Raw genomic sequence first — 15,846 nt, 5'->3', positions numbered from 1 at the left:
ATTTATGGGAGCCTCTGAGATAGAATCCTTCATGGCTAAAAATTATGAAACTTGTATTACTTGCAAGGACCTTAAAGATTATGTCTCTTCTATCCTTAATTTTTGCATAGAAAGTTACAGTGATAATCCTTATATCATTGATTATAAAAAGAGACTCATTAATGCACAAGAATGCACTCACAATTTGCAGGAACCTGTGAAAGAAGAAATTGGTGAACCTGAAAGCTCATTGGATGAAAAAGAGGAGGAGAGTGATGAACAAAAGGAGGAAGAATGGATTAGCTACCCATGCCAAACTTCTAATGAGAGTAACTCTTTATCTCTTGCACTATTTGATTGTCCTCCATGCTTACCAAAGGAGGATGAATGTTATGTTCCTGTGGATTCTCTTGAAATATTCTCTATGAGTAAAACTTGTGAGAATAATTATGCTACTGTTATCTATGATAATCCATGCTATTTTGATAAATCTTATGATAATGCTTTGTTTGTGCCTGATGTCGAAATGCATGGTACTGAAGAGTTTTGCTTAGCAAATGTTTATGATAAAGCTCTAGATGATGGTCCTAAGTTACTTGATAATATTAATTGTACTACTAATGAAAATGGGATTGGAGAGGTCTTGACTTTATCTAGGAGTCCCATATCTTTTGAGATTGATCAATCGTCTTGTTATATTATTGATAAAAGTGGGTTTGAAAGTTTTAATCCCATTATTTTTGAGCTTGATAAAAATTATATGTTTGTGGATCATGAAAAGCATGTTGTATGTGATAGTTATATTGTTGAGATTGTTCATGATGCTACTGGAAATTATTATGAGAGAGGAAAATATGGTTGTAGAAATTTTCATGGTACTAAAACACCTCTCTACATGCTGAAAATTTTGAAGTTACTCGTGTTTTATCTTCCAATGCTTGTCACTTTGATCTTCATGAATTTATTTGTGTACAAGATTCCTATGCATAGGAAGCGGGTTAGACTTAAATTTGTTTCATACTTGCTTTTTGATGCTCTCTTTGCTTCAACTCTCATCCTTATGTGAGCATCATTAAAATTACCGAGCCCATCTTAATGGCTATAAAGAAAGCACTTCTTGGGAGATAACCCATGTTTTTATTTTGCTACTGTTTTGTTGTGTCTTGGAAGTTGTTACTACTGTAGCAACCTCTCCTTATCTTTATTTTATCGCATTGTTGTGCCAAGTAAAGTCTCTAATAGAAAGTTGATACTAGATTTGGATTTCTGCGCAGAAACAGATTTCTAGCTGTCACGAATTTGACCTGTTCTCTCTGTAGGAGAACCTAAAAATTCTGCCAATTTTCATGCGTGTTCCTCAGATATGTACGCAACTTTCATTAGTTTTGAGTTTTCTGATTTGAGCAACGGAAGTACCTCTAAAAAATTCGCCTTTACTGGTTGTTCTGTTTTGACAGATTCTGTCTCTGTTTTTTGCATTGTCTCTTGTGGACTTTAAGTAAGGCTTTCTAGACGTGGAGAGCTGTAGCTAATGTTTTATTGAGTTCTTGCAATGTGTCACTACAGGACTAAAGTGGATTAAAGTTTTTTGAGTACTAACCCCTCTAATGAAGTTTATGAGAAGTTTGGTGTGAAGGAAGTTTTCAAGGGTCAAGAGAGGAGGATGATATATGATCAAGAAGAGTGAAAAGTCTAAGCTTGGGGATGCCCCCGTGGTTCATCCCTGCATATTTCAAGAAGACTCAAGCGTCTAAGCTTGGGGATGCCCAAGGCATCCCCTTCTTCATCAACAACTTATCAGGTCACTTCTAGTGAAACTATATTTTTATTCTGTCACATCTTATGTGCTTTACTTGGAGCGTCTGTTTGTTTTTATTTTTGTTTGAGTTTGAATAAATTAGGATCCTAGCAATCCTTGTGTGGGAGAGAGACACGCTCCGCTTTTTCATATGAACACTTGTGTTCTTAGTTTTTCATATTCATGGCAAAAGTTAAAAGCTGCTGCATTTATTGCTATTTGGTTGGAAACAGAAAATGCTTCATATTGTCTTGAATAATTTGATACTTGGCAATTGTTTTGAGCTCTCAAGTAGATCATGTTTAAGCTCATGCATCATGTAGTTTAAACCTATTAGTGGAGAACTACCGTAGAGCTTGTTGAAATTTGGTTTGCATGATTGGTCTCTCTAAGGTCTAGATATTTTCTGGGTAAAAGTGTTTGAGCAACAAGGAAGACAGTGTAGAGTCTTATAATGCTTGCAATATGTTCTTATGTAAGTTTTGCTGTACCGGTTCATACTTGTGTTTGCTTCAAACAACCTTGCTAGCCAAAGCCTTGTACTGAGAGGGAATGCTTCTCGTGCATCCAAAACCTTGAGCCAAAACCTATGCCATGTGTGTCCACCATAACTACCTACTATGTGGTATTTCTCTGCCATTCCAAGTAAATACTTCATGTGCTACCTTTAAACAATTCAAAAGTTATTATCTCTTATTTGTGTCAATGTTTTATAGCTCATGAGGAAGTATGTGGTGTTTTATCTTTCAATCTTGTTGGGCAGAACTTTCACCAATGGACTAGTGGCTTCATCCGCTTATCCAATAATTTTGCAAAAAGAGCTGGCAACGGGGTTCCCAGCCCCAATTAATTAACTTTCATTAATAATTCTCTTCACATGTTTTGCTCTGATTCATCAGTAAGCAACTTAAATTTGCAAATAGACACTCCTTCATGGTATGTGAAATGTTGGAAGGCACCCGAGGATTCGGTTAGCCATGGCTTGTGTAAGCAAAAGGTTGGGAGGAGTGTCATCCATAAATAAAACTAAAGTACATGTGTAAACAAAAGAGAAGAGGGATGATCTACCTTGCCTGGTAGAGATAACGTCCTTCATGGGAGCCACTCTTTGAAAGTCTGTTTGATGAGGGGGTTAGAGTGCCCACTACCATTCGTTGACAACAACAAACACCTCTCAAAACTTTACTTTTATGCTCTCTATATGATTTCAAAACTTGAAAAGCTCTAGCACATGATTTAATCCCTGCTTCCCTCTGCGAAGGGCCTTTCTTTTACTTTATGTTGAGTCAGTTTACCTACTTCCTTCCATCTTAGAAGCAAACACTTGTGTCAACTGTATGCATTGATTCTTACATGCTTGCTTATTGCACTTATTATATTACTTTGTGTTGACAATTATCCATGAGATATGCATGTTGAAAGTTGAAAGCAATTGCTGAAACTTAAATCTTCCTTTGTGTTGCTTCAAAACCTCTTATTAAGAATTTATTGCTTTATGAGTTAAGTCTTACGCAAGACTTTTTGATGCTTGTCTTGAAAGTACTATTCATGAAAAGTTTTGCTATATGTTATCTATTTGTTAGCAAACTATAGATCGTTGCCTTGAGTCACTTCATTCATCTCATATGCTTTACAATAGTATGATCAAGATTATGTTAGTAGCATGTCACTTCAGAAATTATTCTTTTTATCGTTTACCTACTCGAGGGCGAGTAGGAACTAAGCTTGGGGATGCTTGATACGTCTCCAACGTATCTATAATTTCTGATGTTCCATGCTAGTTTTATGACAATACCTACATGTTTTGCTCACACTTTATAATGATTTTATGCATTTTCCGGGACTAACCTATTAACAAGATGCCGAAGCGCCAGTTCCTGTTTTCTGCTGTTTTTGGTTTCAGAAATCTTGCACAGGAAATATTCTCGGAATTGGACGAAACAAAAGCCCACGATCTTATATTTCACGGAAGGACCCAGAACATCGAAGGAGAGTCGGAGGCGGCCAGCAGGGGGCCCACACCACAGGGCGACGCGGCCAGGCCCCCTGGCGCGCCAGCCTATGGGGGGCCACCCCCTGGCTCCTCCGAGGCCGCCCTTTCACCTATATAATCCCTCGCGACGTAAAAACCCGAGAACAAATTGACGAAACTCCAGAAAGACTCCAGGGGCGCCGCCGCCATCGCGAAACTCCGATTCGGGGGACAGAATCTCTGTTCCGGCACGCCGCCGGGACGGGGAAGTGCCCCCGGAAGCCATCTCCATTGACGCCACCGCCTCCATCATGCTCCGTGAGTAGTTCCCCCATGGACTACGGGTTCTAGCAGTAGCTAGTTGGTACTCTCTCTCCCATGTACTTCAATACAATGATCTCATGAGCTGCCTTACATGATAGAGATTCATCTGATGTAATCGGTGTTGTGTTTGTTGGGATCCGATGAATTGTTACATTATGATCAGTCTATCTATATAAGTTTGTGAAGTTATTGTTGCTGCAATCTTGTTGTGTTTAATGCTTGTCACTAGTGCACGAGTGGCATGATCTTAGATTTAAGCTCTATAATTATTGCTTAGATTGTATCTACAAGTTGTTTGCACATGTCTATGTTCGGAACCCGAGGCCCCAGAGTGACAGCAACTGGGATAACTGGAGGGGAAGTGTGGCACCCCCGGGATCAGGGTTAGACAAATACCAGATCTTCGTCCGACATAAGCCTAACCTTGAGCTCGAGAGACTACAGTGAGAGAATCGGTAACACAACAGTGACTCTATGACTCAAAAGAATATATTACAACTCTTAACAGAGTAAGATCCAAATTATTACACGCAGAGGTCACTGACCCAACATTCAACAAGCAACGGAAGCAAAATATGTTATTCTAAATAACAAGATAGCAAAGGGCTTAAGAAGCCATAACATAAAGTGACGTCCCAGCCCATAAGTCGCAGGCTGCTGCCTGGGAACCCCAAACTAACCATCGATGTTAACGTAGAAACCGCCTTCGGCTACAGCAACTTCATCTGAAACAAAAGCATGCAAAGCTGAGTACAGGGACTCAGCAAGACTTAGTACAAACTTTTAGCAAAGCGGGTATGCGGGCTTTCTGTAGAGCTTCTTTTGCGTAAAGCCAATTTTCCTTTGTAAGACAAGAGAGAGGAGAAGCTTTGTCAGCACCAAACGTAGGTGTTCAGTGTGTTCTTCTTCGGTTTTAGAGTAAACCAGAATATCATCGATGTAGATAATGACGAACTTGTCAAGATACTCCATAAACACAGAGTTCATGAGCCGCATAAAAGTGGTCGGAGCATTTGTGAGGCCAAAGGACATGACTCGTGTACTCGTAAAGACCATAACGAGTCATGAACGCCGTTTTTGGAATGTCCTCCGTTCGGATTTTGATTTGATGGTAGCCTCGACCTCAAATCCATCTTGGAAAAGACTGTGGCACCACTCAATTGATCGAAAAGATCATTGATTCGAGGTAGAGGATACTTGTTCTTGATGGTTACTTGCGTTGAGCGGCCGGTAATCAACAACCGGACGCGGAACATTGGTATCCCTCTTCTTAACAAAGAGTGCGGGACATCCCCAAGAAGAAGTACTCGGGTTGGATGTATCTTTTCCCTTCCGAGCTCTTCTAATCGCTTCTTTAGTTCAACCAACTCTTCTCGAGGCATACGATAAGGACGTCGAGAAACGAGGAGCGATTCCAGGAACCAGCTCGATGACAAACTCCACACTTCGATCAGGTGGCATGCCAGGTAACTCTTCCGGAAAGACATCAGGGAAGTCACAAACCACCGGAACATCAGAAATTTCAAGCGGAGGTAAGACGTCAAGAGCATACAACTCCGCATCAGGAATATGTACTGCTGATGGAGGTGTTGCTGATGGAGACCAATACAGAATGGAGCTTCCGGAAAGATCAGTTAGAGTAAGAGACTTGGCTGTACAATCAATGACAACCTGAAATTTAGCTAGCCAATCCATGCCCAAAATGATATCAATGTCGGTTGACTTGAGGGCAATGAGGGGAATCGGAAAAAGAAGATATCCAATCTCGATTTTATTCCCACGACTGATCATAGCGGTATACCAACTAGAGCCAGGGGAATGAACCATAAGAGGGGTAGGCATAACTTCAAAAGGAATCCCATGCAATTGAGCAAACTCTTGGGATATGAATGAATGTGATGCTCCAGAATCAAACAGAACTGTAGCTATAATGGAGTTGATTCGAAGCGTACCCATTATGACGCTTGGATCTGCTTCAGCGTCTTCAGCAGTGACATGGGTCAGACGACCCTGACCAGCAACTTGAGGCTTGGTGAACTTCTTTGGTGGTGGAGCACCACGAACAGAAGTATTGTGGGGGCACTCCTTCATGTAGTGACCAGGTTGACCACAAGTGAAGCACGCACCACTGCCTGGAGTACCCATAGCGGGACGATAGTTTGTTCCACCAGCATTGTTTGGAGGAGCACTTGGAGTTTGCGGATGAGGAGCATAGCCAGAAGACTTTGGTGCATAAGGAGCACGAGGCACAGCACTGTATGGAATGAAAACACGACGACGCTGATTGCCTGATCCAGAAGACTGAGAAGTATCTCGAGGATGCTTGCGAGTTTCCTCATACTCCACCTTTCCTCTTTCTGCCTTCATAGCCTTGTTGACAAGATCTTGGCAGGTTGGGAAGTCCAGGAGATGAAGATCTCGACGAAGTTCAGGATCCAGTCCCTTGCGGAACAAGGCTTGCTTCTTGGCATCAGTGGAAGTCTCTTCAGGAGCATAGCAGGCAAGGCGATAGAAGTGACCTTGGTAGTCACAGATAGAACCACTGCCCTGCGTCAGCTTCAGAAACTCTTCCCTTTTCTCGTCCATCAGACCCTCTGGGATATGATATGCACGGAAAGCAGCTTTGAACTCTTGCCAGGTCACGACATGATCGGCAGGCTGCATCAACAGGAAGTTTTCCCACCATGAACCAGCAGCTCCTTTAAGATGGTAGGTGGCAAAGTTCACCCAATCTGCTTGAGCAGCGTGGGCAACCTCAAGCTTGCGCTCGATGGTACGGAGCCAGTAGCCAGCATCAAGTGTCTCAGTGGAATAACTGAACACTGGTGGGGTGAGGCGGATGAAGCTTCTGATCCCCACTTGTTCCTCATGACGCTGAGCTGTGTTCCGCTCAATCCTTTCAAGGAGCCTCATGTTGTCTGCACGATTGGCTTCGTACATGGCCATGAGTTGGACCATAGAAGGAGGAGGAGGCAGGTCAACATTCTCCTCGGGAACATCTCCACGGTTATTGCCATGGCCACGACCACGGCCAGCACCACTTCTAGTACCGCCTGACATCCTGAGGAGAAAATAAAAATCATGAGACATAGATTCACCGGAAGAATTCAACAGGAGGATAGCATGTACCGAATGCAATGAACATGCTGATAACACAAGACATGTGATATGAAGATATATCATCATATCGGTAATAGTAGTTGACAAAGCATACCAAAAGTATACACTACTAACCGATTCACAAACCATGAAGATGGAATGCAAAGATGACATACCATCACCATGTCGTATAAAGACAAACAATTGGATGCTAAGCACCCGAAGCAAGAATAAAGGGACAATGCTTCGGATTAACCGAGGCATTCTGAAAACTACGAGACAAGCAACCGGATACGGAGTACTTGGAGAAAAATAACCCAAACCCGTGGATCCTAGAGATTTGAATTGATAGGAAAGAATTGAAACCTTTTTCCAATCAAATCCAGGTAAGATGACTCAGCATTAGAGTGACACCAGGTAAGAAGTAAAAAGAATCTTATTCAGAGTTTTTGCAAATAATCTTTAGCTTTCAAATAGTTTTCACAACCACTAGACTCAACATCGACCGATTAACAAGGGTTTCCTACGGGCAGTCCTGCTCGATACCAAAACTCGTGGCACCCCGGGATCAGGGTTAGACAAATACCAGATCTTCATCCGACATAAGCCTAACCTTGAGCTCTAGAGACTACAGTGAGAGAATCGGTAACACAACAGTGACTCTATGACTCAAAAGAATATATTACAACTCTTAACAGAGTAAGATCCAAATTATTACACGCAGAGGTCACTGACCCAACATTCAACAAGCAACGGAAGCAAAATATGTTATTCTAAATAACAAGATAGCAAAGGGCTTAAGAAGCCATAACATAAAGTGACGTCCCAGCCCATAAGTCGCGAGTCGCTGCTGGGAACCCCAAACTAACCATCGATGTTAACGTAGAAACCGCCTTCGGCTGCAGCAACTTCATCTGAAACAAAAGCATGCAAAGCTGAGTACAGGAACTCAGCAAGACTTAGTACAACCTTTTAGCAAAGCGGGTATGCGGGCTTTCTGTAGAGCTTCTTTTGCGTAAAGCCAATTTTCCTTTGTAAGACAAGAGAGAGGAGAAGCTCGACTACTCAGAACCTTTGAAAGGGGATAAGAGAGCGACATCTCTATCTCTATTCGATCATCATATAATATCCACCAAACTTCATCATCTCGAACCACTATCCTCGGATCACCCCCTCAACATCCCGGAGAAGGTATCAGTAAACACACATTGGTTTCCAAGTTTTACGATTAGGTTCATGTTCTCTATGATCTCCACGTCCGTTCCCAAGTCGTCCGTAGCTGTGGACACGGCTTTTCGAAAAGATTCATAACCACTGCGGGGGTGCACAACTTTACCCACACGCGCCAACCGACTCTTAATGCCAATATATATTAGCTCTCTTCCTTGGAGAGCCGGCGGAGGGTGGTCGACCATGACCTTTACCTTGCTCGTCGCCGAGACCATGAGTCACGCGCTAAGGATTATTCCGCCGTAACGGGTCAAGTCCCGAAGTCGGTCCTTAACGATGTGAGCCGAGGTGGGTTTCCCCGGAGGCCGCAACCCCTGGCCACCACGACCACGCTTACTCGCCTGTTATGTACCTTTAACCCCCAAGCAAAATGCAATGCATATGACCAGGTAACGCGCAAACTATGTGACTCATGGAATCTACTAGGCAAGTTAGTGAGTCGAGAGGGTACCATAATAGGGCCTCGTGTGGTTGTACGCTCGGTCTTGGTTCAAGAGGCGAGAACTCGGTTCCTAGGGTCGGCAGAAGCGAAACAACCCACCACATCCCAATGTGGCCTCTCGTCTGAGCCTTTAATCATGTTTATCATCATCTCTATACTTACCACGTCAACTCTGTCATGCTAGATTCATTTCATTGTAAGGCTCCGGACCGAAGATCGGAGTAGTAGCGTAACAAACTAAGCATGGCTAAGCATAAAGAGATAAAGGCTCTCGCGACGCACACATGCCAAACCTAGTTATGCTAGGAGCGAGTGGATCGGGGTATCGAGGCTACAAAGGTCGGACATGCAACGAGATAGGATAACTCTATCTATCGATAAAAGACAGTTGAATCGTATGCGATATGTAGGAACCACAGATAAAAGCATTTCGAAATCATAGATGAACCAGGTTAGGGCTTGCCTTGTCCCTCAGCGGATGAGTACTGTTCTTCGATGGTGTTGACGTCGGACTCCGGCTTAGATCCTATCGCGAAGAACCAAATACCGGAAAAGGGGGAACAAACATTCATGACATGGCATAATACAATGCGCATACAATATGAATGACATGTCATATTAACGGAATTGAGAAACCCTAGGTGCATCGTCAAATTAAAGGGGTGCGGCATCGGACACCGCCATATGAGAGGGGTGTATTAGGGTTTTCTACTAAGCTCCACATTTAATGGGTTCAATCATGTATGAAACATGTATAAACGAATAGGAAATGTTTTTCTGATCGAAATGATATACAATTTTGTATTTTCCTGAGTTTATATGAATTAAACAATTACAGAAAATGAAACAGAATTAAAGAAAAAGAATTATGACATCACGCTGACGTCAGCATGACGTCAGCGCGGCCATGAGCACACTGGGAGCTCTGGTCGAGCTCCAATCGAGCGCACCAGCCTGCGATTGAGGCGTGCGAGGAGGGGGAAAGGACCAGGGTGACGCGGGGAACCATTTGGCGGGGGCGCCGCCCGCCAATGGTCGCCGGAGTCAGCCGGCGGCGAGCTCGCGCGGCGGCAGACGCGGGCGCGCGTCGCGGGGACGGACCAGAGGGAGAGAGAGGGCGCGAAGGGGCGCGTTAGCACCGTGAGCTCACCACGGAGCTGGTGGTGTCGACGGCGAGCGCGGGGGAGGTCGGAGCCGGCGGCGATAGGCGGTGGCCGGCGGCACGGGCTCCCGTCGATTTGGCCGATGGGGAGCTCCCCTGCTTGCGCTGCGAGGCGGGGAAGAACGAGGAGAGCACGGCGGAGCTCGTGGCGGTGTCAGCTGGGCGCGGGGAGGCCGATAGCAGCGGCGAGGTGCGTCGGCCGGGCCTAGGGTTTGGTCGGGCGCGCACAGAGAGAAGGAGAGGGGAAAAGAGGAGGCGTGCTAGGGTTTCCCCTTGCGGCGGCGGCGAGGATTTAAAGGCCGCCAGGGTCGGCGGGGCTTGGCGCAGCTATCGTGGCCGCCGGCGCCATCGACGGCCGCGCGGGCGCCACCGAGGTGCTTCCAGTAGACGAAGAAGAAAGGAAAAAATATGAAAACCCCCTGCGTTTTGGGGATTTCCCTGAAAATTTTGAAACAGGGGAGAAGTAGGGGATTTCTAGGGTGTTTTCACCCAAGATTTGATGGGATTTTTGCATAAAATTTTATTAGACAAAACTACAACCATTTGCAACAATTGTTTCAACAATTTTTAGTGCAAAACTTCTCAAATTAAATGCAGATGCATGCATGCACATGAACAACTAGCAACATTACTTTATTAGCAAACATGGGATGTTACAACTCTACCCCCCTTACAAGAATCTCGTCCCCGAGATTCCTAAGTTTTAGAAAAGAAGGCAGGGTACTCAGATCGGAGACGATCTTCCTGTTCCCAGGTTGCTTCTGACTCAGAGTGATGAGACCACTGAACTTTCAGGAATTTGATGGTTTGACGCCGAGTTTTACGCTCAGCTTCATCAAGGATATGGATAGGATACTCTCGATAGGTCAGATCCTCTTGGAGATCAAGTGTTTCGTGATCAACACCACGGATGGGATCTTTGAAGCAACGTTTGAGTTGGGAGACATGGAAGATGTCATGAACTTCAGGGAAAGTTGGAGGGAGTTCCAACTTGTAAGCAAGTGCACCTCGTTTAGCAAGGATGCGGAAAGGACCAACGTAGCGAGGAGCTAGTTTGCCTTTTATACCGAAACGATGGACACCTCTTAAAGGAGTGACTCGAAGATAAGCTTGCTCGCCAACTTCATAGCGAACTTCTTGATGATGACGATCATAATTGCTCTTTTGACGAGGCCGAGCAGCTTTCAAACGCTCTCGGATAATGCCAACTTGATCTTCTGCTTCCTTGATCATGTCCGGTCCAAAGAACTGTCTTTCACCGGTTTCTGACCAATTCAGAGGGGTTCGACATTTCCATCCATAAAGAGCTTCAAAAGGCGCCATGCCCAGGCTAGATTGGAAATTGTTGTTATAGGAGAATTCAGCAAATGGAAGGCACTTTTCCCAGTTCTTGCCGAAGGATATAACACAGGCTCTGAGCATGTCTTCAAGGATTTGATTCACCCTCTCGGTTTGACCACCAGTTTGAGGATGATAGGCTGTGCTAAAGGAAAGATTTGTTCCCATGGAATTTTGAAGACTTTCCCAAAATTTTGAAGTAAACAAGCTTCCACGATCAGAGATGATCTTCTTCGGAAGACCATGTAGAGAGACTATTCGGGATATGTAGAGATCCGCTAGTTGACTAGCACGAATACTTTCCCGAACAGGAAGGAAGTGAGAAACCTTGGATAGACGATCCACCACTACCCATATGGAGTCATTTCCCTTTGGAGTTTTGGGAAGTCCGGTAATGAAATCCATGCCAATTTCATCCCATTTCCATTCAGGAGTAGATAGAGGTTGAAGAGTACCTACTGGTCTTTGATGCTTAGCTTTTACACGACGACAAACATCGCATTCAGCTACGAAGCGAGCGATTTCTCTTTTCATCCGGGTCCACCAGAATCTTTGGCGAAGATCCTGATACATCTTTGTACTTCCAGGATGAATAGATAGAGGAGACTCATGAGCTTCTCGGAGGATAAGCTCTCTCAGATTCTTTTTCTTCGGCACTACCAAGCGGTTACCAAAGTAGACAACACCTTGATCGTTGACGGAGAAACATTTAGCATCTCCGCTAGCAATGTTCTCTTTGATCTTAGTGATACCCAAATCACGCTTCTGAGCGGCTTTGATCTGGTCTTCAAGAGAGGGCTTCACCTCTAAGTTTGCAAGGAATTCCTGAGGAACAACTTCAAGATTGAGTCGTGCAAATTCCTCATGGAGGGCAGGTTGATATTGCTTGAGCATCAGATTGTTGCAATATGACTTCCGACTTAGCGCGTCAGCAACGACGTTGGCTTTGCCGGGCTGATAGTTAAGACCCAAATCATAGTCCTTGATGAGTTCCAACCATCTTGTCCGCTCGAGATTCAGATCTGGTTGGGTAAAGAGATACTTCAGGCTTTGATGATCCGAGTATAACTCGCAACGATTACCGTAAAGGTAAGGTCGCCATTTGCTTAAGAGCATGGACCACCGCTGCAAGCTCTAGATCATGAGTTGGATAATTGAGCTCATGTGGCTTCAACTGTCGAGAGGCATAAGCTACTACATGGCCATCTTGCATCAACACACATCCGAGCCCTTGAAGAGAGGCATCACAGAAGATGACAAAGTCTTTGCTTGTGTCTGGAAGGACAAGTACCGGAGCGGTAGTCAGCTTTATTTTCAGTGTCCGAAAACTTTCTTCAGCCTTTCTCGACCACTCAAACTTCTTATCTTTCTTCAGAAGATCAGTCATTGGTTTGGCAATCTTGGAGAAATTGTCGATGTATCGACGGTAATAACCCGCCAATCCAAGAAAACTCCGAATTTCTTTGGCTGACTTAGGAGTCTTCCAGTCTAGAATGGATTGAACTTTATCTGGAATGACTGCAACACCTTTTGCAGAGACCACATGGCCAAGAAAGATGAGCTCTTGCAACCAGAACTCACATTTAGAGAACTTGGCATAGAGACGATGTTCACGAAGCTTTGTCAGCACCAAACGTAGGTGTTCAGTGTGTTCTTCTTCGGTTTTGGAGTAAACCAGAATATCATCGATGTAGATAATGACGAACTTGTCAAGATACTCCATAAACACAGAGTTCATGAGCCGCATAAAAGTGGCTGGAGCATTTGTGAGGCCAAAGGACATGACTGTGTACTCGTAAAGACCATAACGAGTCATGAACGCCGTTTTTGGAATGTCCTCCGTTCGGATTTTGATTTGATGGTAGCCTGATCTCAAATCCATCTTGGAAAAGACTGTGGCACCACTCAATTGATCGAAAAGATCATTGATTCGAGGTAGAGGATACTTGTTCTTGATGGTTACTGCGTTGAGCGGCCGGTAATCAACAACCAGACGCGGAACATTGGTATCCCTCTTCTTAACAAAGAGTGCGGGACATCCCCAAGAAGAAGTACTGGGTTGGATGTATCTTTTCCCTTCCAGCTCTTCTAACTGCTTCTTTAGTTCAACCAACTCTTCTCGAGGCATACGATAAGGACATCGAGAAACAGGAGCAGTTCCAGGAACCAGCTCGATGACAAACTCCACACTTCGATCAGGTGGCATGCCAGGTAATTCTTCCGGAAAGACATCAGGGAAGTCACAAACCACCGGAACATCAGAAATTTCAAGCGGAGGTAAGACGTCAAGAGCATACAACTCCGCATCAGGAATATGTACTGCTGATGGAGGTGTTGCTGACGGAGACCAATACAGAATGGAGCTTCCGGAAAGATCGGTTAGAGTAAGAGACTTGGCTGCACAATCAATGACAACCTGATATTTAGCTAGCCAATCCATGCCCAAAATGATATCAATGTCGGTTGACTTGAGGGCAATGAGGGGAATCGGAAAAAGAAGATATCCAATCTCGATTTTATTCCCACGACTGATCATAGCGGTATACCAACTAGAGCCAGGGGAATGAACCATAAGAGGGGTAGGCATAACTTCAAAAGGAATCCCATGCAATTGAGCAAACTCTTGGGATATGAATGAATGTGATGCTCCAGAATCAAACAGAACCGTAGCTATAATGGAGTTGATTCGAAGCGTACCCATTATGACGCTTGGATCTGCTTCAGCGTCTTCAGCAGTGACATGGGTCAGACGACCCTGACCAGCAACTTGAGGCTTGGTGAACTTCTTTGGTGGTGGAGCACCACGAACGGAAGTATTGTGGGGGCACTCCTTCATGTAGTGACCAGGTTGACCACAAGTGAAGCACGCACCACTGCCTGGAGTACCCATAGCGGGACGATAGTTTGTTCCACCAGCATTGTTTGGAGGAGCACTTGGAGTTTGCGGACGAGGAGCATAGCCAGAAGACTTTGGTGCATAAGGAGCACGAGGCACAACGACTCGTATGGAATGAAAACACGACGACGCTGATTGCACGATCCGGAAGACTGAGAAGTATCTCGAGGACGCTTGCGAGTTTCCTCATACTCCACCTTTCCTCTTTCTGCCTTCATAGCCTTGTTGACAAGATCTTGGCAGGTTGGGAAGTCCAGGAGATGAAGATCTCGACGAAGTTCAGGATCCAGCCCCTTGCGGAACTGTTGTCGTCAGAAACCCACCGGCGGGCAGCGACAGGCAACACAGTAGAGCCGGGAACAACTAGGGCTGCTGCTGGCCCCAGTCCCTCTGAGCGACGGCCCGCAAAGCCTCCTGGTCGCACGTCCGATGTTATCGCAAGGGCGTGCCACCTGACCTATACCTGGTCAGGAAGGTGTGGATGAATGCCTCGCTTAGTTTCCTGCAGGGCATACACGTAAACGTTAAATACGAGCCTCGATCGGCTCTCAGGTTATCCTGTGAATCGGCTCAAAGAGCCGATCCACCCATGATTCGGACAAGGTGTCTGAATATATGGTGGTCCTGCTTGATCAAGATAAAGCTAATAAGATCTACGACGATTTAGGGTTTTCACCGCATAATCGGATCATCCTACTCACGATTGGGCCTCGCGCTCGCGTACGGTGATCGTAAACCGATCCTAGACGGGGCCTAAAAACCAACACGAGGTTGATCCTCGGAACATCCTGTCTAGGGCTAGCAAACTACACCCTACACGCCGCTGGATCCTCCAACCCTTTGTAAGGCCTAACTATTGCAGATATTAAACTAATCCTTGAAGAATCAAGGAGCTACCGTAACGGATCGAATCTACTAAATAATGATCAAGCGGGTGTCGCCCCTACACCTAAGATAGGTGTAAGGGCGGCTAGACATGCAAGGGTCGCACTACGATAGCATCTTATACGAAGAACAATGCTAACCCTAACATGTCTAAGATAGCTACGTTGCTCGCCATCAAAAAGGCTTCAGCACGAGCAACGCATGAACAACGTAGGCAGGCTTGTGCCGCCTAGATCGCAAGATGCGATCTAGGCGGCATGGTGCTTACCGGTAGAAACCCTCGAGACGAAGGAGTTGGCGATGCGCCGAGATTTGTTTGTGGTTGAACGTTGGTTGTTGTTTATTCCATAAACCCTAGATACATATTTATAGTCCAGGGGACTTTCTAATGTGGGCGTGCACTAAACCGTGCACGGGTAAAACTCTATCTTCTAAACTAAGATGCAATCTAATATGTTACAGATACACGGGCAGTTTAGCCCAACTTGGTATAAAAGGCCGATTCACGTATTCCTTCTATGTATATTCTTCAAATCCATCTTGATCGCGGCCCACCTCTGACTCGGTCAAATTCTGGTGATAACACATGCCCCCCTGGTTTTGGAAATGACATTTCCAAAATCATTATGCCTTTCTTTCGTTGGGTCATGTCGTGGCAGAACCGTTGCAGTATCCTTCATCATGATGCCTTGCCTTCTCAACTTCTCCGCATGACCTGGCA

The sequence above is a fragment of the Lolium rigidum genome, chromosome 4 (assembly GCF_022539505.1).
Source record: "Lolium rigidum isolate FL_2022 chromosome 4, APGP_CSIRO_Lrig_0.1, whole genome shotgun sequence".
Lineage (NCBI taxonomy): Eukaryota > Viridiplantae > Streptophyta > Magnoliopsida > Poales > Poaceae > Lolium > Lolium rigidum.
Note: the sequence above shows the minus strand (reverse complement) of the source record.